Source organism: Marmota marmota, unplaced genomic scaffold (genome assembly GCF_001458135.2).
Source record: "Marmota marmota marmota unplaced genomic scaffold, marMar, whole genome shotgun sequence".
Taxonomy (NCBI): Eukaryota; Metazoa; Chordata; class Mammalia; order Rodentia; family Sciuridae; genus Marmota; species Marmota marmota.
Genome location: NW_026000119.1, coordinates 4,256,115 through 4,280,704, shown reverse-complemented (window position 1 = coordinate 4,280,704; position 24,590 = coordinate 4,256,115). Strand labels below are relative to the sequence as shown.

General features: G+C 37.0%; 1 protein-coding gene and 1 long non-coding RNA gene across 7 annotated transcripts in view; one reads left to right on the top strand and one right to left on the bottom strand.

Moving 5' to 3' along the window:
• Rasgef1b (RasGEF domain family member 1B) overlaps positions 1–24,590 on the bottom strand; it is a 553,655-nt gene that overhangs the window by 86,670 nt on the left and 442,395 nt on the right. The gene's annotated exons all lie outside the window — the stretch shown is intronic.
• Positions 1–24,590, top strand: part of LOC107153693 — an 83,096-nt gene that overhangs the window by 14,908 nt on the left and 43,598 nt on the right. For 4 of the 5 annotated variants that reach the window (XR_007341193.1, XR_007341192.1, XR_007341191.1 and 1 more), the window contains 2 exons: positions 14,738–14,943; positions 15,809–15,913. This is a non-coding gene — a long non-coding RNA (uncharacterized LOC107153693). Of the gene's footprint in view, positions 1–11,239; positions 11,301–14,737; positions 14,944–15,808; positions 15,914–24,590 lie in introns of all 5 variants that reach the window. The other variant, XR_001504944.2, reaches the window with a different exon arrangement.

Below are 24,590 nucleotides of genomic sequence, written 5' to 3'. Positions count from 1 at the left end.
TCCACCTCCCACAATCCTCCTGCTCTTGAGGCCGATTGGCTGGGTCACGTGGGCGGAGCCAAAAAAAGTCCCCCAATGAGCAGCTCCGTGGTCTGAAAGGGCAGGGAAACAGTCCAATGAGCATCACCGCAGAGGAGCCAATCAGCTAGATGTTGCTGGGGCCGAGGAGCCAATCAGCTAGATGTTGCTGGGGCCGCTGTGAGCCAATCATCAGCCGGCAGCTGGAAGTTTGCTGGCAGCTGGAAGTTTGCTGGGGCCCCTTTGGCTGTGGCTCTCAACAACTTGTAATTTGAGGTGGAAAAGAACAAATCCCCATCAATTCTGATAAAATATAAAAGGGAGATTTTAGGACTGTTTTGCAATTGAAAATGGATGGAAGGACTTTTCCAAAGTCCCTTTCAAGAGACTAAGAATTTTCCCTAAGGTGTTTTTTTCAGACAAAGAGAGATGAGTGCATCTTTCATGAACACCCCTTAGGATTAGAAAGTCACTGGGGAGGTGCCCAGGGGTGAGTCTCAGAGAAATGCTATCATATTGCATGCATTTATTTTTTGTTTTGCATCTTATTTTTTATTTCATTCCAGTATTAGGTTTCTAAGATTTATCCACAGCTGGAGGTGTAGCTTACTTGTAGAACACATATTTAGCATGCATGAGGGGTTGGGTTTAATCGCCAGCACCAATAAACAAACAAACCAACAAACCCATAAGTTGATTTTTAACAGGGATTTATCTATGTTGCTGCTTAAAACTATAATTTACTCATATTCACTGCTATATTATATTCTGTGATGATTCTTTCAAATGTATTTAGTCATTCTGGATAGTAGTTTGGGGGGCTTGTGAGTAAAGGCTAAATAATCAAGACTAGGCCGATATACTCTTTCAAGAATTTCTCTAGGCCAATGGCTTTCAACTTTGGTTTTTTATTTTTATGAAAAACATATATTTATATTGTATTCCAGTACACATGCACATGTTGTATCCTATATACATATAAATAATTTAAATAAAATTTAATGAAATTCAGGAGTGTGCTAAAAAGGAGCAAAGTGATTATTGAGTAGGTTGACATGCAGCTACCTGTACTTTTCTGTATTTAGAGAGTTAAATTATGTGTGTGTGTATAATATAAAAATATTTGTATATTTTACAAATATATGTAGGCATACCTCTATATATTAAACCATATGTATAAATAAATGTTGGGTGTTCTTCCAGCAGTGAGACAGCAGTTTGTATATGTACCCCACTTTCCTAATAAATACAAGCAGTCTTCGAATCAAGCATAGTCTGTGTTCTTACTTCACAGGAAAGTGAATAGTTTGGAATGCAAACTACCATTTCTAAAGGAGAAAGACAGCATGAAATGGGTTCCTCTTGGGGTCTCTAGAGGAGAGTGTTGATAGTTCCCGTGGTCCCTCTTGCTTCTAAAGCCTCAGCAGGGGAAGGCTTTGTGGGGAGGACCCTGGGGCAGGACTGCATAGTTAAGAATGGGAAGCTACTTGATACTAGGCAGGAGGAGGCCCTCGGGGCTACTTCTCGTGGCATTGTGTCCTGGGCAGCTGAGGAACAGTGGGATGGGATGAGGATCTGTGAAGTAGTGATGATAAATCAAAGGGAAGCCTCCTTTTTCATGGGATCCTTATGTCCACAGACCCATCAATAATAAGAACACAAAGCCAAAAACAATGAGCACCACTGGGGAAGGGCAGACCACAAATCAAGGGAGACCAGACCTGGGGAAACTTTTCCAGAAAGGAAAGAGAAGTACTGGGCTATGAATTAGACACATAGCATGGGCAGGAGGTGCAATCAAGGTGCAGGGGGAAAGTATACAAGGCCTAGGTTTGAACAGATTCTAATAGCTCAGGTCAGCTGGTTGGAGAGAACTGCAAAGGGAAACACCAGGAGATGCAGGGAAGGACTGAATGAAACCTTGACAGGATGAAGGCTGAGGACTGGCAGGATAAGATGGGACAGCTCAGATCTCAACTCACAGGTAACATGCTTCTCTCTCTAACAACATCCCTGCCATTGCTTAAAAACTACTGTTGAAATAACTCTCCACAGATAGAAGACTTGGTGTGTAAGGAAATATATTAGTAGATTGTAAAATAACATGTAATTTATTCTTCTATATGCCTTATGCTTTTTCTCTATTTTTACAAAGAAATGTCACACAAATATTGTTAAACAAATTAGTGTACAAAGGAATGGGTGTGCGGATAGATAGGTAGGTGGATACATAGATAAGTGGACATGTGGTGGATGTAGGATGGAATGGAAGGGTGGAAAGTCAGGTGTGTGGGCAGACAAGGTGAGTAGGTAGTGGGTGATGAGCAGGTGGATGAGCATTTGGTGGCTGGCTTGCTGGACACCTAAAGTGTTGGGTGAATTTCTGTATAATCCAATGATGAATTATTCAACAGCAGACAGAAATATGTCAATAATGTAAATCTTAGCAATGGTTTGTTAGTAAAATTTTAATTTAGTTATAGGAGTCAAGTTTATCTTTTTAGTATACTTTTCTGAAGCAAGCACATCCTTCAATGAACATTTGAATAAAACTCCTGACCCTTTATTTCCAAAACTATTCACCACTACCTGACCTAGAATAGAATTTGAAATTTTCTCAAGCACAACCTATGGCAAGGCCACTGAAAAGATAAAAGTATAATTTATCTTTGAATTTTAGAGTGATTTTTAAAATTAGCATTCAACATTCTAAACAATGAAGGGATTCATCTATATTCACAGTTTCAAATCAGTTTTGTACAACACTATTTACTTTCAAAACAAACAAACAACCAAACACCAATCAATCCACCAGCCAGTCTGCCAAACAACCAAACTGCCCAAATCCTCAATCAACTGTATGTAAGAGGGGTGGTGTGGCAGTTTCCTGGTAAGTAAGTTTTCAAGGAAGATACTCCTGCTATTCAAAGTGTGGTCCTTAGACCAGAAGGATCAGCATCACGAGTGAGCTTGTGAGAAATGCAGACTATTAGGTCCCATCCCAAACCTACTGAAAAGTTTGAGAAATAATTCCATTTGTACCTTCTTGGAATTTAAAATATATACACCATTATGCATTGTTTAGTTTTCTTTAATACAATGTTTACTAACCTTATTTGAACATGGATCTTTTCTTTTTTCTCTTCCTTCCTTCCTTTCTTTCTTTCTTTCTTTCTTTCTTTCTTTCTTTCTTTCTCTCTCTTTTCTTTTTTTTCTTTTTTTTTTTTTTACTGGAACAACCATTTAACATTACTTGGAAATTGTGGAACACAGTTGGGGTGATGCTGAGGTCAATGCAAACTAAAGCCCTCCCAAATAAAGCATTCCATGTCTGTATTAATAATATTGATATAGGTGCACATGTTTATGTATGTGTATATATGCATATGTGTCTTTTTATCTACTTACCTGATAGAAATTAGTCATGATTATACTTCTAATGTTTAATGAAAATAAAAAGGAAAACAGATTTGTTAGATTTGAGAAAATGGCAGAATGCAATTTTAGGTTCTTTGTGAAGAGGAGGAATTTTGAGAGAATGGATTAGTTTAATCATGAGGTCAGTGTCTACTGAGGAATATGTATATAGGGCTGGGATTTCTTTTTACCTTTCAACATCTTTTCCAAAATCTATTTTCTTCAGTATAGAGGGCACAGTTTTTATGCACTTTCTCCCACATGTTCCTATTCAAATATTTTATTTTTAGAAAGAATTCTATTTGGAGGAAACATTAAAATTTTCATAGTCTTTTAAGACTGTTTTTAAAGAACATTAGTTTTTATATGAAGTTTCCTTGGGCAAGTACAAATTGATATGAAAGATTTGGATTTAATTTAATGTTATTGGAAGTAATCTAAAAATAAACAATACTTCCTAGTGGTGGTGGTTCAATCTTTTAAAGCAATATTTTGAATAGGAAATTGTGCAATGTTTGCCTTCATAGGTCCTCTTAGTACCTACCCAAAAGCACATGGATCCCACCCCACACCCAGCTTCCTGAATCACATGGATCCAGGATGGAGACTCTTTTTTATTCCAGAGACTGAACACTTGAGAATAGAAATGACTTTGTCATTGCGCAGTTCACTTTATTCTGAACAGTCTTGGGGACGAGTGGGAGTAACAGTAAGACTATGCCAAGGCTATCAAAATGAGGCAATTTTACAGACATCTTTCACTTTAATAGGTACACATTTATCTTTATATGAGAAAAAATATCATCGACATAACAAATATGCCACTTCCTAGATATTATCACTTAGGACAAGGTTAAATTTTAAAAGGGAAGCTATTTTTAAAAAGAAAATAATATCCCAGGTGTGTGTGTGTGTGTATAGACATTGTGACGGTAGTTATGTAAAGGTTACAGTGTGGGAATATTCCTCTAACCCAGCCCTTTTGTTCTGTGGATGAAAATAAAGCCCAGTATACACAGAAGTTTGTGGGAATTAGGGCCAAGGATTTTTTACTTCTCAGAACCATGATAAAATCTCTGCAATTGCCTCAGACAAAAATGCCTTAAGTATATCTGAATTATCCTTGTGGTGTCAAGTTATCAATCACAGTAAATTTCTATTTCCTTAGATAGTGGATAACTGATTATAAGATTCAGTTCATAATTTTCAGTATTCTTCAAAACATTCAGATACATTAAAGAATACAATGAAGTAACCTCTCCCTCAAAAATAGGTTGAGTTTACCTTACCTGGAGTATGAACCAGAAATTGTCATAGGGATTTGCCTCACACCTGTGACCTCTTTTCTGGGGGTTGATTTTTCCTATCAGTCAGATGAAAACTTGAACAAGTCATGATTTTGCCTCCAATTTCTTTATGTAAAACATAAAGGAAAAGATGCTTTATGCCACTTAACTTCCCAGTGACTTATTTTCTCCACCTGTGAAATACCACTTTATCAATCTCTCAGGTCACTCCTATCTCCAAGTTCCTATGACTTCAAAACTATTATAAAAATGAATGGTGCATTAAACCCATAGAGGTAGCTGAACTTCCAGGGAGACATGGTTATTGGATATTAAAACTGGCATATTTAAGTGCCTACTATGTTACAAGTATTCAACACACATTGTCTTGTTTAATTTGCTTAGCACATGAACACAATTCCTTTTTCACATGGAGAAACTGGAGTTCAGAGGATTGCAGTAACTTATTCAAGATCACACAGCTAGTGAGTAGTAGGGCTGAGATTTGAGACCAGCTCTTCTTTTCTCAGAAGTTCACTCCTTAACTTCCTCATTCCAAACTCCATTTCCATGGCCAAAGTGTTATTGCCAATACCTTTGAGGTAAAGTTATAGAGCAGGATTGCAGAAAAAATACCCTTCCATTTGTAGGTTTGTCAACACAGCTGAAAAAACATTCTAAGGATTGCCTAATCAGTGAGAATATTGAGGACATGTATCATTTTGTGCCTAATTCCTTAATATATGGAATATATTAATGACGTTCAGTTTATCAAATGCAATTTGCAAGTGAATTTGCAATTGAAAATCCAAACTCTAATACTGATATAGATTCTAGAGAATAACTGATTAAATATTATTCACAAAAGATAAATGAATAGAAACCATATGAATATTTGAAGGCAAGTGAAAGTAGACTCATGGTTTTAGGATTATTCAGGATTGGATTTCATTTTATTGAAAATAGAAAACAAATATTGTTACTACCTGAAAGAAAATATGATTGTTTTTTTATAGAAAAATGGGAACAAATAACAAAATTTGGGAAATGTCTAAAATTACAATCATTATATTTGTTGCTGGAGGGCTACATTTTACAGCAAACTAGAAGTTTGTGTGTTTATTTATGCACATATTTAAGTGCTGAGTCAAAAATCAGATTTAAAAAAATGTATTAAGTAGCATTGACTCACTGTTGCAGCAGGCTTCAAACATAAACTATATGCAGATTTGGCATTATCATTTGAAATAATAACGGAGAGAAATTCACTTTGAGACCAAACCGTTTTGATCTGCAAAGTGGCAAGAAAAATAATTTCTTCAGGACACAGAGAATCAACTTTAGATAATGTGTGCTTTGAAAAAATAAGAAGTAAGCCTTCACTTCTAGCTTGCAGGCTTACATCTCACCATATTCCAAACTCGGGGCTCACAGAAATGAACAAAAAATAATCCTTAAACTAGCACATTCATACCTCATAAAAGCAAAAGCTTTCCTATTTCAACCGATATTCATTTAAACAGCAATCTGCAAAATGGTCAGCCTTTCAAGTGAATTAGTCAGTTCATATGCCTAACATAATCACCTATTTTGGACAAGATGCTCTGATGAACAAATGTTCAGATTGAGAGTAAAATGAAGGTAACTGTGATTTTTCCCAGGGGCCATCAGCTTGTGAATATGAACGAGATTACTTAAAATAATGATTTCATTTTTACTGGCTTCACCTACATGATACAGTTCCTCAAAAGCCATGTAAAGCTTCCCCACTGTCAAACATGCTGGTTCTTCACTAACCAGGCTGGCTGGTGCCCTACCAGGCTGGCTGTCCTAGGGCACATGCCCACTCCACTGCGGCTACCCCAATGAGTCTACCCCACTGATTCCTTGGGTTGGGCCCATGTCAGGGCAGTATCTTGGGTGTACAGGAGAGAAGACTGTGATTCACTCTGACTCCAACAGATAAAGCACAGACTCGAGGACCTGATAACTAGTGGATGATCACTTGTGGGGGTTTGTTAATTAATCAGACCTACTAATGAACTGGGGAACTGCCCAAGAGCTCTTGTAAACTGTGGTAAGTTTGGCTTGGAGAATGCAATTTGGATCTAAAGCCAAGTGTGTCATCTCATCCCCACGAACTTTCAGCCCGTAAGGCCATCTGGAGCCTGAAGTAGACCAGGACAGTGAGAGAAAGGACAAAGTCACCACCTGGCCAGGAGCATGGAAGATCACAGGCCTCTCCTGTAAACCCCATTATATGCTGACCTGAGAGTAGGGAGAGAAGTAAGTAAGGTCAGAGGCTGACTCTCCTCTTAGGTTTCATCGTGAGGCACCAGGGACCTGGGGATGAGTGCCACTGCTCCCACACAGGACATAAAGAGCAAGAGACCTGAGCGGACAACACAGGGAGATTCTCCCCAGAGGCAGCCAGGTTCTCTCCAGTCAGAGCAGCTCATTTCTAACTTTGCAAAGAAGCAGGTATTGACTGGCAGAGAAGCTAGGAATGTTCTTCGCAGCCACAGCCTTGAGGGAAGGAGGACAGAAGCTCTGTGGAAAGTGAACATGGGGGATTGAATGCTTCCCCAGGACTGCACAGTTGAATGGCATGAAGTGCCATGAGGAGGGGTCAGGGGAGAGCTGCAGTCCTGGCTGTGTGTTACATATACTCTTATTTGAGGGATCCCCATACCTACACCCCAGTATGAAGAGAGTTCTTCCAGTGTTGGTTTATCATCTTTCTGCCTTCCCTGGGTCTAATGCGCCTGGCAGAGGAGGTAATCCAAGTGGCAGACCTGCCTGTGCACAGAGTCCCCTCTCCTCCAAAGTGAGGGAAGAACAATGCGTCATTGGCTTGGCCTTTCGTGCTTGGCTGTTTCCTTTAGAATTAGTGTTTTCCGGAAGATGTCACAGCCCCTTGCCTCCTGGAAAAATCTTCTTTGGAACAGTCCCAAGAATCTGCTAGACCTCTGCATGTATGTCCAATCCCAAAAGTAATTAGAGTTTTCCTCACTAGGAACTTCTCTTTTATCCAACACCAGTGGGTGTCCTGTGAGTTCGCCAGACTATGCCAACCATACCCGTACTCCAGCAGCAAACCTGGCCCCAGCCAGTAGTCATCCCCACCTGGCATAAGTCATAATCTAATTATCATCAAGTAGCTACCTAGGAGTTGGTTAACTTATGTAAAATTAATCTTTCAGGCACTTAACCCATGAAATGAAGGAAAAAGATAAAAAAGAGCTCAGGAAGTCATTTAAATGAAAAAGTCCATTAATTCCTCTATTAATTCCTGCTTTGTTTTACTCAGCATTTATTTAGTACTTCTGTAAGTGATAAACACACTGTCTGGGGATAAGAAGATAAATAAGATTTAGTCCCTGTCAAGAAATTCACTGTCTGGGGATAAAGGCCAACACATAAACAGGTTACTGCCACCTGTCATAAATCCTTCTGCACCAAAGGGTGGGTATTACAAATTTTATAAAAATGCAACATGCAGAAATGCTAAAACAGACACACAAAATGACATGAGGTGCAGGGAGGAACAGCTAATTTTTAATACAACCACTAGGCAGTCCCTAAATTGGAAAAATTTGTGAAATTATAAAAGATAAGAACTTTGGTTTAATTTTTTGGTATTATGATTATCCAGGCCTAGATTTCTATTACAGTGAATGTTTAATGTGATTATTTTTGGGGGTTTATTTATAGCATATTCATGGTAGCAATGACCAGTAATGAACTTCGGCTTATGAAAATAGATCCTTAATAAAGTAAACTCATTTACTGGGAAACCATTGGAACATTTTGGTCCTGTGGAAAAACACAGTTATGTGTTTTCTGATAATTTATTTCCTGCTTATGTAACTGACCTGCCATGTTTAAAGCATTATTCAAGCCAATGTTTCAGAAAATCGAGCAACTGTTTTTCTCCAAAAAAGAAAAGATTACTTTTAAGATTTGATATGTACTTGTTTCCTGGTTTTATTCAGTTTTGAGATAAAAATTAAAATTGAAAAGTATTTTTAGTATGGCCTTTTTAAATCACTGAACTTGGAAGTCAGTAGCTCATTTGATCTATATTATTTTTCTGGCTCTGTGGGTCAATGCTTTACAACCACTGATAGAGAGAGTTCCTTAAATATGATCAGATTGAAGGATTTGGGAATGTGCTCCACTGATTCCACAATCTATTGATCCACCGTTCCTTCTTTCTTTTTACATTGCTTTCTTTCCCCCCACTTATATTTGGACACAGACTCTTGTTTTTAACTTTGCCAGCTCCTACCTTGAGCTTTTCAGTGGTATATTTGAATATTGTTCAGCTTTTTGATGAACATCAGTTTCAGTAAATGATTTTGTGAACATGTTTTAATAACCTAGTATAAATCTCTCCTTACAGACAATATTCAAGTACAGTACAGATAGACCTCGCATAAAGTAGAAATTGATATGGACACAAAATTATTGAGCCTGATATTTATGGGAGTTCATACTGTTTAATATAATGGATGATTATGTACAGTGGATATCTTTAGTTTCTCCATCTGGTAGCTCCCTGATTTTTTCCTTGGAGACTCAATTATCCCTACCTGAGTCCAGAAGACAAGGAAATTGACAAATTTGGTATATCATGGGCACTGCAGTGCTTGCAATGGAAGTGGACACAGGACACAAGAAAGGTTAATTAAAGCCAGTCCTGGGACTTCTTCAGGAACTAATGAGTTTTGGTGAGAGTAAGCTTATAGCTGTTGGAAACAATCTGCTACCTAAGGAAGACATCATCATGCTGGCACATGCCTGCAAACCCAGTCACTTGGGAGGCTGAGGCAGGAGGATTCCGAGTTGGAGGCCAGTCTAAACAACTTAGTGAGAACTTGTCTCAGAATAAAATAACATAAGGACTGTGAACATAGCTAAGTGGAGTATACATAAGGCCCTGGGCTCAATTGGCAGTCAAGGGCAGGGCAGTGGAGAGGGGGTGGATACACATCACAAAGAAAGCAAAGCTGAGATCTGGAGGGGAGACATCCTGTCCTAATGCCATTATTTCAGCCTCAGATCTCATGGGCCTTGAGGCTAATGAAACATTTTATGTCTAAAAAAAAAAAAAAAGGAACTGATATGCTACTAAATTTACTGTAGCATATTACCCTTATACTTGAAGTTCACATTTATCTCTTTTGAAGTCTTACTGTCTCTTGTCTGTCTCCCCCAGTAGATTTTAAATGCCTTGAAATCAGAATTCCCCACTATCCAGCAATTAACAGATTCTCAATAAATATTTCTTTGACAATCCCGAAGCTACCCTTAAAACAAAAATCACACAGTGAGATAGTTATATATTGATAATATATATTAACATTTCTTTTTTATGAAGGCCAGATTTATTAAACGGGTGAAAGAATACACAAAAAGCATGGGAATACTAGACCCAAAGAGGGGTCAAGTTCGAATTTTATAATAATCAAGTTGTCACATTTCTAGGTAGGAGATGAGACACTAGTTGATTGAAAAATATTTGGGAAAGATTTTGCACTTTTCAGTTCCAGGTAATGGAACTGAATATAATAAGGTACCTGGAGAGACATGACAGTTTCTTTTTAAAATAAAATTTCTGGCATTATAGGTCCAGAATGACTAGCTACCTAGATGAAGTCCCATAATTTAGTTTCACCATGTCTGCTCCAACAAATTTTCCACAAAATTATATCTACTACCTGTAACAATAGTAGAGAACTTCACTTTACTCTGTTAGAATGGAATTGCTAGAACAGGAGAAATCATCCTTTATTCATCTGTGCATTTAACAATTTGGAGTTTCCTCTTATGTCCCCTCCCTGAAAAGTTCACAAACAGAAGATGAGAACTGTCACTACCTGTCACTGCTTGAAACGCCTAGTGGTGGGGTCCGCTTATCCATGGATTTCTGGATAAACAAGAATTAATAACTAAGAAAGATCAATGAGAGATCAATGACGGGCAGAACATACAATTTGTCAATCAAGACAAGCAGTCTTTAGAGAGGCAGGAAAAGGTAGAGACTAATTACAAAACTTTATTAGAGTAAAGAACTTTGTAATTAATCTACACTTTACTTCCTCTGTCATGAAATACCCAGACCTGGAAGGAGCAGCATACAAAAATGAATAAAGAAACATACCGCCCTGGCAGCCCCACTTTCCATCACACATGCTTCTCCCTCAGAGCCCTGTGCCCCACAGAAACTCCTAATTGTCAGGAGATGAGGCCCACCCACATGCAGGTATAGAAATATTGGATGTCCGGCTAAAGGCAGTTACCTGTTTTCTTTCTCAAACTTGCAGTTCTAGTTCAATTGAAGAATAACTGAAAGTTCAATGTCTAATGGCTTTTCACCAACAGCGTTCACCTTCAACATTGCTTGACTTCATTTTGGGAAAGAGACTTCTTATCCTGCCACCTGAAATCTATACCAAACTTTAAAACCCAAAGCCTTCATTATTATTTGACTAGCTTCACCCTTCCTGGTTTAGGAAGAAGCTGAGTTCTGTGTGATCCTGTGGTTGGATGTTTAGCACGCTTTGTTCCTTGGTGGTAAGCATTATTTAGCAAGACTTTCTGTCAGTTGTTTTCTAAATTCTAATTACTAAGATTTTAGCTTCCCAAGGCAAATACAATCTTACTCTGTGTGTGTGTGTGTGTGTATGTGTATGTGTGTGAAAATTTCAACTTCACATGTTCATTCTGAATTTTTATGAATATATTACTTTGGTAAAATTCTTTTTTCCCTCTAAGTTCTTTTTAGTCCTTTGGGTTTAGAATAAGCTCTGCGGACTTATTAGTAGGACAAACCAGTTCTTTACCAAGAGGCTGTATGCCACACCCTTGCAATGGCAAGCAGACTCTTATTTAAAAAAAAATTTTTTTAGTCATAGTTGGACACAATACCCTTATTTATTTATTTTTAATGCATTGCTGCAGATCAAACCCAGTGCCTCGTATGTGCTAGGCAAGCGTTGTAATGCTGAGCCACAACCCCAGCCCCTAGACTCTTATTTTTTAAATTATAGGATTATAATTTAAATAAACAAGCAACACTGTTTTTTTAACCACTGTTTTTATTGAAGTATTGAAGGATATGTGTGAGTATCAGTAATGCAGCCAAGAATACCCTTGAAAATATTCTGTATAAGATGCCCTTATCCAGATGGCCTGAAAATAAATGTTCAGAAGTATAGCTTGTTTTCCCAGGTATGATGAGTATTGCCCCAAACACTGTAGTTTCTAAGGGAATATCAGCCCAGATACTTTAATATAATCCACTTCTCATTTCACAGTTATATCAATTGTTAAAATAATTTAATACCAGGTGATAAAATGGACATAAATGTCCCTGAACTTTTTTTAAAGAATATGGAAGTACATTCACTTTCTTTTTATGTGACTTTTATCTTATTACTATACAAATATATATTTATATTATATATTACTACCTATATTTTGCATTAAGTAACCACATATATTTATTGTTTTAAAGTTAGAAATAATCATACATAAAAGAAAATCTACCTGCAATCCCACCACCCCCTCTTCACATTTTAATATTTATATATGTAGATTGTCTTATTTTTGTAACCTATCTTTTTACTTAAATAGTAAGCAATTTTCCAACGCTTTCAGAATCTGCTTCCAACCTTGCATCTAGAAGCAGAACCTGAAGGTAACCCTCATGATCTTGGTAGATATATATATGTCTACCATATATTTATATATTTGGAAGAAATCCTATTCTTTTGTTGACTTTGTAACTAAAAGATCTATCTTCCTATATATCATGAACAGAATAATTCTGAAGCTTCCCCTTAGATTTATGAGTCATTTAATGATATTGTCTCTCCAGTTCAGGTTTTTCTTAAATCAATAAAGTTTTCAAAAATAATTGATTCAGCCAAGAGGAACCAGGAGAGTGCTTTACAAAGGATGCTACATACAGGAACTTTGTTGAATATCAGAACCAATTCTCTGGATCCATGTGTGATTCAACTTTGTAATAATACCAGTGTCTGGAACAGGCTAAGCCAGCAGTAAATCCTAAATGAACATCAAACAAAATGAAACAAGTTACATAAGAAATCCTAATTCTACAATGTCAACACTGGGGTTGAAGCCCCAGGGGCTATTGATTATGTTTTTCAAATTTAAATCTTTGAATAAAGTGAGACACTAATGAAAATTATTCAATATTTTAATAATTTTGTAAAATAGCCTAGAAGTGGCAACACTTGTAATAACCAACATTTTTGGCATTTAATATGTACTGGACATTAAATACATGTGAGTCTTTCACATACATGTTTCACAACACTATGAGGCAAGTGTTTTACACCCCATTTTACAGATGCTGTAACTAAGGGACAGAGGTAAAGTAAACTGCCCAATACTCATGTGGATATTCACATCGCAAACAGCAAAGGCTTTGTGTGACTCAGATGCCCCTTGCCTCTTGCATCATCCATACAACCTACGTGACATTCCACAGATGTTTATATGACTCCAGAGCCCATTCTATATCTAGGCTAAACTTCCTGACCTCTAGCAAAGCTGGACAAAGAGGCCCTCTGATAGGACTCATATGTGAACTCCACCAATGGTCCAGATTCTTATGTGGTTCAAGGTAACAGGAATGTCTCTAAGATTATCAATCCCAGAATACAAATTAACCAATATTTCAGTTTTCCATTGGGTCACTGGAAATAATTCTTGATTGTCTTCTCCTTCATTAAGATAATCCCAGCTCTGAAAACATTGTCAAAAGGGTGGTAGCCATAGTAGAGAATAAAGTAAACTGAAATGAATTACCAGAACTTTATTAAAGCTGAGAGTTACATGACCAATTTTAAGGGATAAAGAAAAATGAAAAATAAGCAACTCAAAAATAAGATGAGTTACCCAACCTACACAATATTACATCAGTGAGAAAACGGCAGCAGTGTTAAAAAGAGAGACAGCATTTCCAAGGCTACCTGATGAGTCTTTGAAAGAGAAGTCCAGCTGGCTCTAACCTTTTAAAAAGTGAGATTTTTTTTTCCCTAAGATGTTGCTAACAAGCCTATAGGACAGCTTCCCCATCAAAGGTGAACTCTAAAGAGCAACCTGACTCTAAGAATATCCTCTAATATCTAGGAGGAATACTGTGGTTCTGTTTGCTCACTAACCCCACAATGTAGTTCTTGCCAGTGGTGGCTATAGAATTTCTCTGAAATGTATTTTCTTGGAATGAGATGAAGTAACTCCAAATTATATTTGCCTGCCCCATTCCAGGGGCTAAAGTATTCTTGACACCTTCTATCAGTGTTTCTCAGGCTTGTGGAGAAGAGAGATGGGTGTTGAATAATGATACCATGGAAAGCCCTCAGGTGGACCACAGTCACTTGTGGCTCATGGCTACTCAGCAAGGGTAGGGGTAAGAATTGCTTTTCCCCAGAGATTTTGGAAAGGACGAGTGTGGTACAGGTAAAGAAGGTGGTGAGGGGGGTTTTACACTAAGAAGGTTAGAAATAAAGACACAGCAGTGACAAAGCATCTCCAAGGAATAGGAAATAAACATGGTTGTGTAAAATGCAGATAGTGAGTGGTGGATAGGTAGGACAGAGTCTATAAATTAGCCAGATATTCTGCTGCAGCTATTCATCAGGTGGTGAACCAGCCCTTCAGGAACCATGAACACAGCTTTGCTCTTTTGCTTGTGTGTTCCTTCCTGTATCCTGACGGTGGTGGTGGCGGTGGTGGGGTGGTGGGGTGTGTATTTGAACATTCCTTCTCTCTGAGTGGCTAGCTCCTTGAGGACCAGCCACATGAGTCAGGGGACATTTCAGTCTGAGAATCATCCCTGGAGTTGGGGGCGGTGCAAAAGTGGCACCCGTAAGAGAACACCATATGGAGAAGTTGAAATCAGTTAGAAAACATCTTTTAAGCAAGTTGCTGAGTAAAAAATGAAAACATAACAATGCTAATTAAAGAATGTTTTCCAGAGAGGATAAATGTTGGATTCAAAAAGAAAAAGAGAACTGGCACCAAGGAGCCCTTATAGGGTAATGGAACTAAGAAGCCTCACACTGCACGTGCATGCTGGAGGTATTTGAGCAATGGATTAGGACTGTGTCAGAATCAGTGAGAACAAGGACTATGAGTGACTTGAGAAGGTGAAGGCTGATCCAACTCTCTTTACAGGAAGTAGGTGAGTGTAAACCACAATAAGTAAATAAGTTATGATGATGCTGGAAGATCCCTATCCCTTGGCAGGATGTAAATAATCGTTTTCAATCCAGGCCACTCCAAAGTTCTTGAGAAGGGGACAATTCTTATTAAAATGATGTTTGAGGAAAAAAATTTTTGGTAGTGATTTATGTCTCCCCACAGAATGGAGATACTGGATTCAAAAGTAAAAAGTATGATCCCCTTTTGATGACCTTGTCTCTGAAGTAGCCAATTCTGTATCAAAACCTGAGGAGAGAGAATAAATAGACCAGAGGTTTGGATTCTAGCCTTGATTTTCGATGGGCTACGATTCCTCCTTTCCAGTCTAACAACCTAGATCTTCTCTTTTAAAACCGTTTTTGTCTCTACTTTTGTATATTATCTGGGACAAGTCACATCAGCTCTCTGGGTATCAGATTCTTCAACTGTAACACAAGCAGGTACAACCAGGATTATCACTGAGGATACTTTTTCAAATTTAGAATGAAACTTCAAATATAAGTAAATCACAATCCTAGACACTTCTTCCATGAGCCCAAGAGAGTGATTAGTTCAGGGTTGATTTTAGAATGTATGCTTTTTCACATTTTAACATCTCTGTTCAATGTCCTATAACTGATGGTACTTTACAATCGTAATTTTTTCTTTCTTAGCAGCTCATAAAATAAAGATATGTTGTACATTTGAATTTTCTTCTCTCAAATACAGTTAAGCTCAGAGTATATATAGAGGCAGATCTGTCAAACATCCAGTGTCACATTATTTAGATGAATAAGGAGCAGAGATGGACTAGGACAAAGAGTGTCCAAAGTGGTTGTCACTTGTTTCATTAATTGTCGTTTCAGAAAATTCTCGTGTACTGGAAGATAATTCCTCCACATCTCCTGCTCCAGGTCTATCTTCATAATTGACTCTTCCAAAGAAGGCTCAGAGTCCTCAGGGATTTATTGGTGAAAGCTTTTATTATACTATTAATTACTATTGTATTTATCATCATAATTATAATTGATCCAGGCCAATGCTTTTCAAAGTGTAGACTAAAACTTATTTGTGGATTGAACAATCAATACAATGAGTCACCATAGTGTTTGAGCAAATAAAGTAACACAAACTAAAATAGAAACTCTCAGTATCCCATAGAGTGAGAGCATCATTTCCTGAGACATCATTTCGGATGTATTTACTTATGTATATACATGCAGATATTCACACATGGGAGTACTGGTTTGTGGTTTAAATTGTATTTCCATTGCGGGTTGTGGTCAAAAAGAGATGCAAAAATGCCATTCTAGAGCCTGCTTTGGAGGTGGCTGTGGCTATTGCAAATAGCTTTTAGAGGGAGCAAAAACATAGAGAGATACTGAATTTTGAGCAGTAGTATTTGAACAGATAAAGTAATGTAAACTAAAATACAGTAATTGAGCAGTGTCTTTGGTCCTCATGAACGATTTGGTCCGTTACCACACCAAACACATTCTGGCAAAATAAAGGGGAATAAGTTGAGCATCCCTAATCCAAAATTCCAAACTCCTAAATGTTGAATTCTTTGATCACCAACATGATACCACAAGTGTGTGACAGGTTGTGGTCAAATACAAGCACATTAAAAATATTGTATAAAATTATCTTCAGTCTATGAGTATAAGGTGTAAAGGAGACATAAATGAATTCTGTGTTTAAATGCAGGTCCCATTGTGAGAATATTTTATTATGCATATCAAAATATTCCAAAATTCAAAACTAAAACATTTCTGTTCCCAAGCATTTTGAATAAAGGATACTTGGCCTATACTTTGGATGGGCTTGAACCCTTATAAATAATCTTTTGTGAATCTGTTCTCTCTACAGGGGCTGCCTATTATCTAGGTTCAAGAGTGTTCTTATTTGATGCCCCCTGAATATCTAATTTAACCAGTAAATTGATAGAAATTTATAGCAAAAAATCTAATTGACTTCTCTGACAGTTGATGATACAATTTGTTTTGTAAGAAAATCCCTGGGGAGGTTCTACTTTGAAATTTTGACTCAAATGTTTTAATATCTTTTAGGTAGAACACTCACTAAAGGAAAGTGTCATTGAGGAAGTGGAGATTGTTAAATATCTTTCCTTCCAAATTGCTCAGAATGATAAACAGTCAGGCCCCCTTGCTGGCCTATCGTCTCATTCCATGTTTCCTACACTGACTGTCTGAGCTTCTTCTTTCACTTCTATTTCAAGCATCCTTCCTGTACGTCAGAGCAGGGGGTTCCTACAAAGGGGGAAATGAAACCAGCAGCTGTGATAATGAAAGTGGGAAAGTTTTTTTTTCCACTATAACCACTGTAGGTAGGGGAATCAGTGGCTTAACCAGAGGATATCCGTGGCCCTCAGCTTTTCAGATCAACATTCTTCTGACTCGCTTTGAGATTCTGTCCAGGTGTAGGGCCCTGTGATTCTCTGGGATCTCTTCATGCAGCCATTTCCTTTGATAAATGAAGAAACTAAATCCTAGGCAAGTCAGATTCTATCCCAAAGTCAGAAAGTCCATGACTGGCAGATGGGAGGTGACTAAAATGTCCCATAGAAGATGGGTTACATTAATTTAATTAACTGCACTTAGACCCTTTCTCAGGGAGACTTTAAATCTTTGGGATAGGCCTCATACCTGACTAAGATACTTTAAATCTATTATTGAGTTTATAAGTCTAAGTTTATATGTATCTCCTCTTAGTAGAATTTATGGTAGAGGGTTAGAACTAATAAATTCTAATTAATTTTATGAATTATTTACTCTTGTTTTAAATTCCTTGCAATTGTTCGGCATACTCTAGAGCAGAGTGGGGGGAAAAGCTGTGTTTTCTTTCTCAAGACGTTTGTGAGAAATATTAGTAGTGAGCAGATTTCCTCCATGTGGACATTCTATACAGTAATTTTCTCTATCCATTCGAGTACTGAAAAGTAATATCCTCTCCTGTTACCAAGGGCAACACAGAGCACCTGGTTTAAGTGTAGGACTGAGTCACTGATACTTTAAAAGAAATTAAAGTGCTCTATTTATAAGTTGGAGAATATAGGAGATTTAGAAAGGGAGTGGCCTTCAAAAAAATCATTATTTTGAATGAGAAAAGGAAGACAGAATTTAAAATAAGCAAGATGAGCAAGACAGAAAATACTTTCTGACATGTGAGGGAGCAAACAGCCTCAGATGTCTTTGATTAGTGTGTTTTCACAGAGTTGGCTGTCAAGAAACTCTCTATCCAAATGAATTCTGTTTTTCAGTTCATAGCTCAGTAAAATATGTTTTGTTAGGAAAAAAAGAATTTATCTTGAATAGCATGGTTAAAACTGACAAAATAAAATATTTGAAAAAAATTAAAGCAATCTGATAATGGAATAATTATATTCAAAATACCAAAATATATACAATAATGATAAAGATGCACATCAAAGTTCACTCCTTCAATCATTATGCAATAATTTAACTGTTAGTGAAAATTAATAAAATATATTTTTGATATATTGAACAGAGAGATTATAAACTTACATATGTGAAATTAGTCATTAGAGTTCTATAGTTCTTCTTTCTCATTACTCTTCTTTAAAGAAAATCAGCAGTCATCTTAATAGTGGTTCCTGAAAAATCTTAATATTAATAGGGGGAATCTTTGGTGAAATTTTGGAGGGGTGTGTGTGTGTGTGTTTTCTGTTTTCTTTATTTTTAAGGTCTTATAAAATCACTGTGAATTAGTAATAAATGTGTTTTGATATTGGGGGGAGGATTTACCCTTCCTTCCCATAGATATTTACTCTATCTTGTTTATAGGCAATAACATTTTAACAATTGGCTAGAATTTTCTTAATTTATGTTGAAATCACTTCATTTTTCCTGAATGTACCTGACAGTTTTGATTAACAAGATTATAGATGAGAATATAAAATAAAACAAAAATGGTTGTAAGCATCCAAATGATGTTACAAAGTTCACCCCCTAAAACCAACAGACCGACCAATTCGACACACTGAAGGTCAGGTGTCCTGCTTATGTACTAACTCAGCTCCATTTCCTGTTGCCTCATACAAACTTTTGTTCACACAGCTATTTGACTTCTAAATCCTTAGTAGATTAGAGACAAATTAGAAGGAGAGTTTAGGTGGGTAGAGCAGCCGCTGATAATGTGGTGACAAGGGACAGAAAAGTGTAAGAAGAAAATTCAAGAGAAAACTTTTAAACATCCAGTTGATCTAGGAATTGTGCATGGGAGCAAGCAAGTTCAGAGCCAGGACCCAGATTATCACTGTGGAACTGCAGAGACCATAACTTAATTTTAACAATAGTTAAAACTCAGTAATAAAGGAAAGGTAAGGATACAACTAGAGTGTACTTTTTAAGAAAGCAAAACATGTTATTTAATACAATTTCCAAGTGAAATAATAAAAATATTCTAGTCTTCAAGGGATAAAGTTATCAAGTTATTGGATGACTCATCCCCAGATGTTTCAGAACAACTTATTTTTATTGTAATTTTTTAAGCTTTTGCTCACTTTTCTCATCACTTGGAAACAGTTGCTTCTTTGCAAGTATTAGGCCAACATTAGGGCTATTCCATTAATAGTTCTGCCATAGACTCATACCACACAGACAGTTAAAGACAAGATTATAACTGAATTGTCCTATTCTTGTTTTCCATGGATATTCATCCCAGTATCCACTGTTGGCTAATAAATATCTTGCATTGTTTCTGTACATCTAGTGCTGTTGCTGCCTTGTGGAACCTGCTGGTGTATTCTTTATGGCAAAGAGCAGATCATGGTTAAGAATTCTCTGGTTGCAGAGCTTAATCTTAAAAGTTAAAATTGGGGGACCTAGCATCTGGGAGTTGAAAACAATACTGACTAACTGCTGACACAGAACCCCCGAATTCTCTATTATTGCAGAAAACAAATCAGAAACAAACTTGACAAAATCCAGTTGGTTGTCAATGAACCTTTATTTATTTATATGTGGTGCTGAGAATTGAAGCCAGTGTCTTACACATGGGAGGCATTCACTCTACCACTGAGCTACAACCCCAACCCCAGTTGGGGTTATTCTTGACCGGTTTGTTTAAGTGCCCTTCTTCCTACCCTTGTTCCTTAAGTTTTTCTTCTGTGAAAGTTTCACTTTTGCTAATGCCAATCCCCTTTTACCCTTCCCTCTCAAAATTTCCATTTCCCTAATAAGTCTGGAGGTTGTTCTGCTTACTCGTCGCCTCCCACAGCTCCTTGGCCGTGGTCCAGGGCTGGTGGGTGGAGCGCTGTTTGCCAGGGACTGTCTGGGTCAGAAGTGGCTGAGCTGATGCTCAGCTGGAGAGACAGACACCCAGTCTCCAGCTGCATGGCTAAGAGATAAAGGCCTCTTTCAGCGCCCCCTCTCTTCCTCCTCCTAGATGGATAAGGGATCACAGCAGTTTCTTTCTCCATTTCTGTTCTTTGCCCATCCATCACAGTCCGCTGTCCCCTTCTCTGTACTGTCAGCTTTCCAGATGGAGTACTGGGACAGAGAATTGGGGAGACCCATCATTTGTGCCTGGAAACTACACAGGACCTAAATATAAAAAGGAAGTGTCTCATCCAAGCCAAAATGTCCTCAGTGTCCTCTTGTCAAAGTGTCAACTTCCACTGAATTTCTGTCGACAGATTGTCATTCCATTGCTCTTGGAGACAAGGTCAGCAATCCCTCAGTTATTGCTGAGGAGGCTCTTTCTCTTCAGCAGACTGATTTTTTTGTTTTCCACACTGTTCCCCTTGTTCCAATTTCTATTTTTTCTTTCCCCTTTCGCCGCCTGCTCTCTGCTGTACCAACTCAGCCTCCTGCGCTCCCAGGGCCCTTTCCCAGCCCCTCTGCACCCTTTCCCATTGGCCGGCACCTGCCGCACGCCCCTCCCACCGCCACCCATCCCTCTCCCCATCTCAGTCTTTTCCCCCTTGTTCCTTTAGGTAGTTTCTGCCCATGATCCTTATCTTTTCTGTCCTTCGTGTTCTGTTTGTCTTTCTTTTCCTTTTCCAATAAACTGAACCCAGCAAGAAGAAAGGACATTTCCTGCCTGTGAAGTTTTGCCATTGCACTTTAACAAAAATAAGCACTGCCAGTAAAATTGCTTAATACTAATGAAAAATAAATGTTTGCAGAAAGTTAGGAGGCAGGACAAAAAGTACTTCCTTGCTAGGGCTAAAGTTAAAATGAGAAGCTCTTATTAACTTAAAAGAAGATAATTTTTTATAATAAATAATGAGCCAAAGTTGGAAAACTCAGTGGTTAATATTCCTAAGGGTCTATGTTCAGTTCTGTCCTATTGAGTACTTTTACCTAATATTTAAAAGTCTGTCACTCTGTGAATGATTTTTGCATTTTAAAAACTATTAATTTTCTTAATAAAATAAATCCATAGTAAAAATTTTTAAATATAAAATGATATAGAATAACGAGGGGGAGGGAAGAATAGAGGAACTTTGGATTGGGCAGCCAGAGGAGGTTGAGGTGGGCAGGAGGTGGTGGGAAAGATGTTTGAATGAGAGGGACACTATTACTCTAAGTACAGGGTATGACTGCAGGAATGGTGTGAATCTACATCTTGTACAACCAGAGAAATGGAAAGTTCTGCTCCACTTGTGTAAAAAATTAAATTAAAAATTAAAAAAATACCCCAAATGATAGAAAGTTGTTCTCCCATCTACCCAGATTCTAAGCCACTTTCTCAGATGCAACCAAAATGAATTCATAATCATAACATGGATCTGTATAGATACATCAGTAATAACATATGTGTATATACATAATTCTATCTTTCTATATTTATTCATCCCTTTATTTGGAATATATTTGTATGTTTGTATAAATATGTCAAAACATACTCTACTGTCATGTATAACTAAAAGAACAAAAATAAATAAATAAATGGAAGCATACTATACATATTATAATGCAACTTGTTTCATTCACTTAATATAAAATGGAGTAAATTCTAGATCAGCATCAAAAATCTACATTGTTCTTTTCCACTGCTACATTAGTTCCATTTTATTTAATTTATCATATCTGAGCAATTCAAAGACTTTTTGAACTTTAGAAGCTTTACTTTCTTAAAAATAACTGCAGACCTCAAATAATTCTGTAATTAGAAATTAATCCCCAAATATGTTTAAAATAAAATATATTTTAATTATATCCTTTTAATCAATTTATAAGCCCATTTCACATTAACATAAACTACATATTTTGTGAAACTTAAAATCAATTATATTTTCAAAGATAAAAAGATTTAAATGAGAAAAAAAAAATGGCATTGCTTTATAAAATTTGCAGATCTCTTTATAATGTTTGGCCTAATTGGACACAAATGGATTCTCATATTTGCTTTTTAATGCAATCTGTTACAAAATATTGTTTTGGTTGAAATATACACAGAAAATCTGGTTTCACATAGCTATGTTGTTGGGGAAAAAGGAGTATTTTAATAATCTTTTCAGATAATTGTAAATGCTTTTCTCTTTCTCTCTTTCTCTTTCATTGTTCTGGGGATTGAACCCAAGGCCTCATACATGCTGAGCACTCTACATGTAATCTGGCTATGTACCCAGCCCTCTTTTCTAAAACTTATGCACCTCAGAGCATTAATCTCCAGACTACATAAAGAACCAAAACAAAACAACAACAAAAAAAACCTTAACACCAAAAAGCAAAAAGTTAAAAAAAAATCAATAAATGGGAAAGGAAATCAACATTTATAGCAGATCAATTTATAATAGCTAAGCTCTGGAACAAACCTAAGTGCCCTTCAACAGATGAAAGTATAAATAAAATATGGTCTATATACACAGTGGAATATTACTCAGTCATAAAAAGGATGAACTTATGACATTTGCTAGTAAATGGATGGATCTGGAGTGTCATGCTAAGTAATAAGCCAATCCCCCAAAGCCATGAACTTGACAAGAGCCAGAAAGAACATTTTAAATGTTCTCTCTGATATGTGGATTCTAACAGACAATAAGAGAGAAGGGAAAGAATAGAAGTTCAGTAGATTAAACAGAGGGGAATGAAGGGAAGGGAGAGGGGGAACAGGAATAGGAAAGACAGTGGAGTGACTGACATAACCTTCCCATGTACATATGTGAATATACCACAGTGAATCGCCACATCATGTACAACCACAAAACTTGGATCCTAATTAGAATAAGATATACTCCATGTTTGTATAAATATGTCAAAACATACTCTGCTGTCATGTATAACTAAAAAGAGCAAAAATAAATAAATAAAATCTAATTTTGAGACAGGGTCTCACTACAATGCTAAGCCTTGCCTCAACCTTGTGATCCTCCTACCTCACAGTCTCTGGAGTTGCTGAGATTATAGGTGTGCACCACCAAATATGGCCAAAGTGGTAATTTCTTAAGGTTAGTTGCAACATAGAGTCTGAAACCACATCAATAGACTTTTCCTATTTTGTTATATTAAAATCTGTTGGTCTATCTTACTGTTTGAATGAAGCATTTACCCATGCATGATTTTATACCATCATGCATTAGTCATTTGAAAAAGAGTCTTCACTGAGGTATATGCATATCTCAACTGAGATATATTTTATTATATTGTAGAACAAAATTATATTCATTAGTATTGTCATTAATCTTCCCAGAAAGTTTTCAAATACTGGGATCTTGTCAAGATCATGAGGGCAGACATAAGCTTTCCAAAACTTGAACTTTCCCTTGAAAGCTCAAATTTTACCATTGTCAAGAAATGTGGTCCTTTGTTTTCCTTGAAATAACATATTCATTTCATCTATTTTTGGGTATCTGCCATATACTCAACTCTGAATAACTGTAGTTTGTCTGTCAGTCATTTTTTTCTTCAAGAAAAATGTTGTTCCATTAGAGTTCCACGGCAACAAAAACAACTGCCTAAAGTGCATTTTCTTGAGATAACCCCCGCAGCTCAGCATATAACGGAAATGCTTTCTGCATGCTTCTCATTTTGTTGCATAGAATATTAAAAGACAAGTATTCCAGGGCCAAGATTGAATGAATTGGTCATCTGGACTGCTTCATCAAGGACATTCTTAAGTAACACTGGCTTTTTAAAATAAATGAAACGGTGTGGTGGTGAAGAATTTAATGCCGACTCTCTGTGTGATGTCATTGCCTTGATTCTTGCAGTCTTACCCACCACACTTTTGCACTATCTGTGCAAATGTCGAAACAACGAAAAAGGTGAATAAAGCCTTGGTATTATTAGGAAAATAGCTTTGATCTCCATGCAATTAAGCCTAGAGGTCTAGGAACCACATTTTAAGTACTACTACCATGACTTATTTAACTAATTCCACCCTTGTTAATTGTTTCTGGTATTTTTCTAATACAAACTTTTCCACAATAAATATCCTCAAATCAATGTTTCTTGATATCTCATTTTCTCTATATGTTAGATGATTTCAGCTTCAAGATTATTAGAAGACCTAGGAAGTCCTTTATTTTCTCTCTCTCTCTCTCTCTCTCTCTCTCTCTCTCTCTCTCTCATCACGACTACTAACATATATTTGATAAAAGGAAAGGCCAACCACCTCTTATTGTGTAAATATCACCCTTGGGTATATGAAGATGTCTGT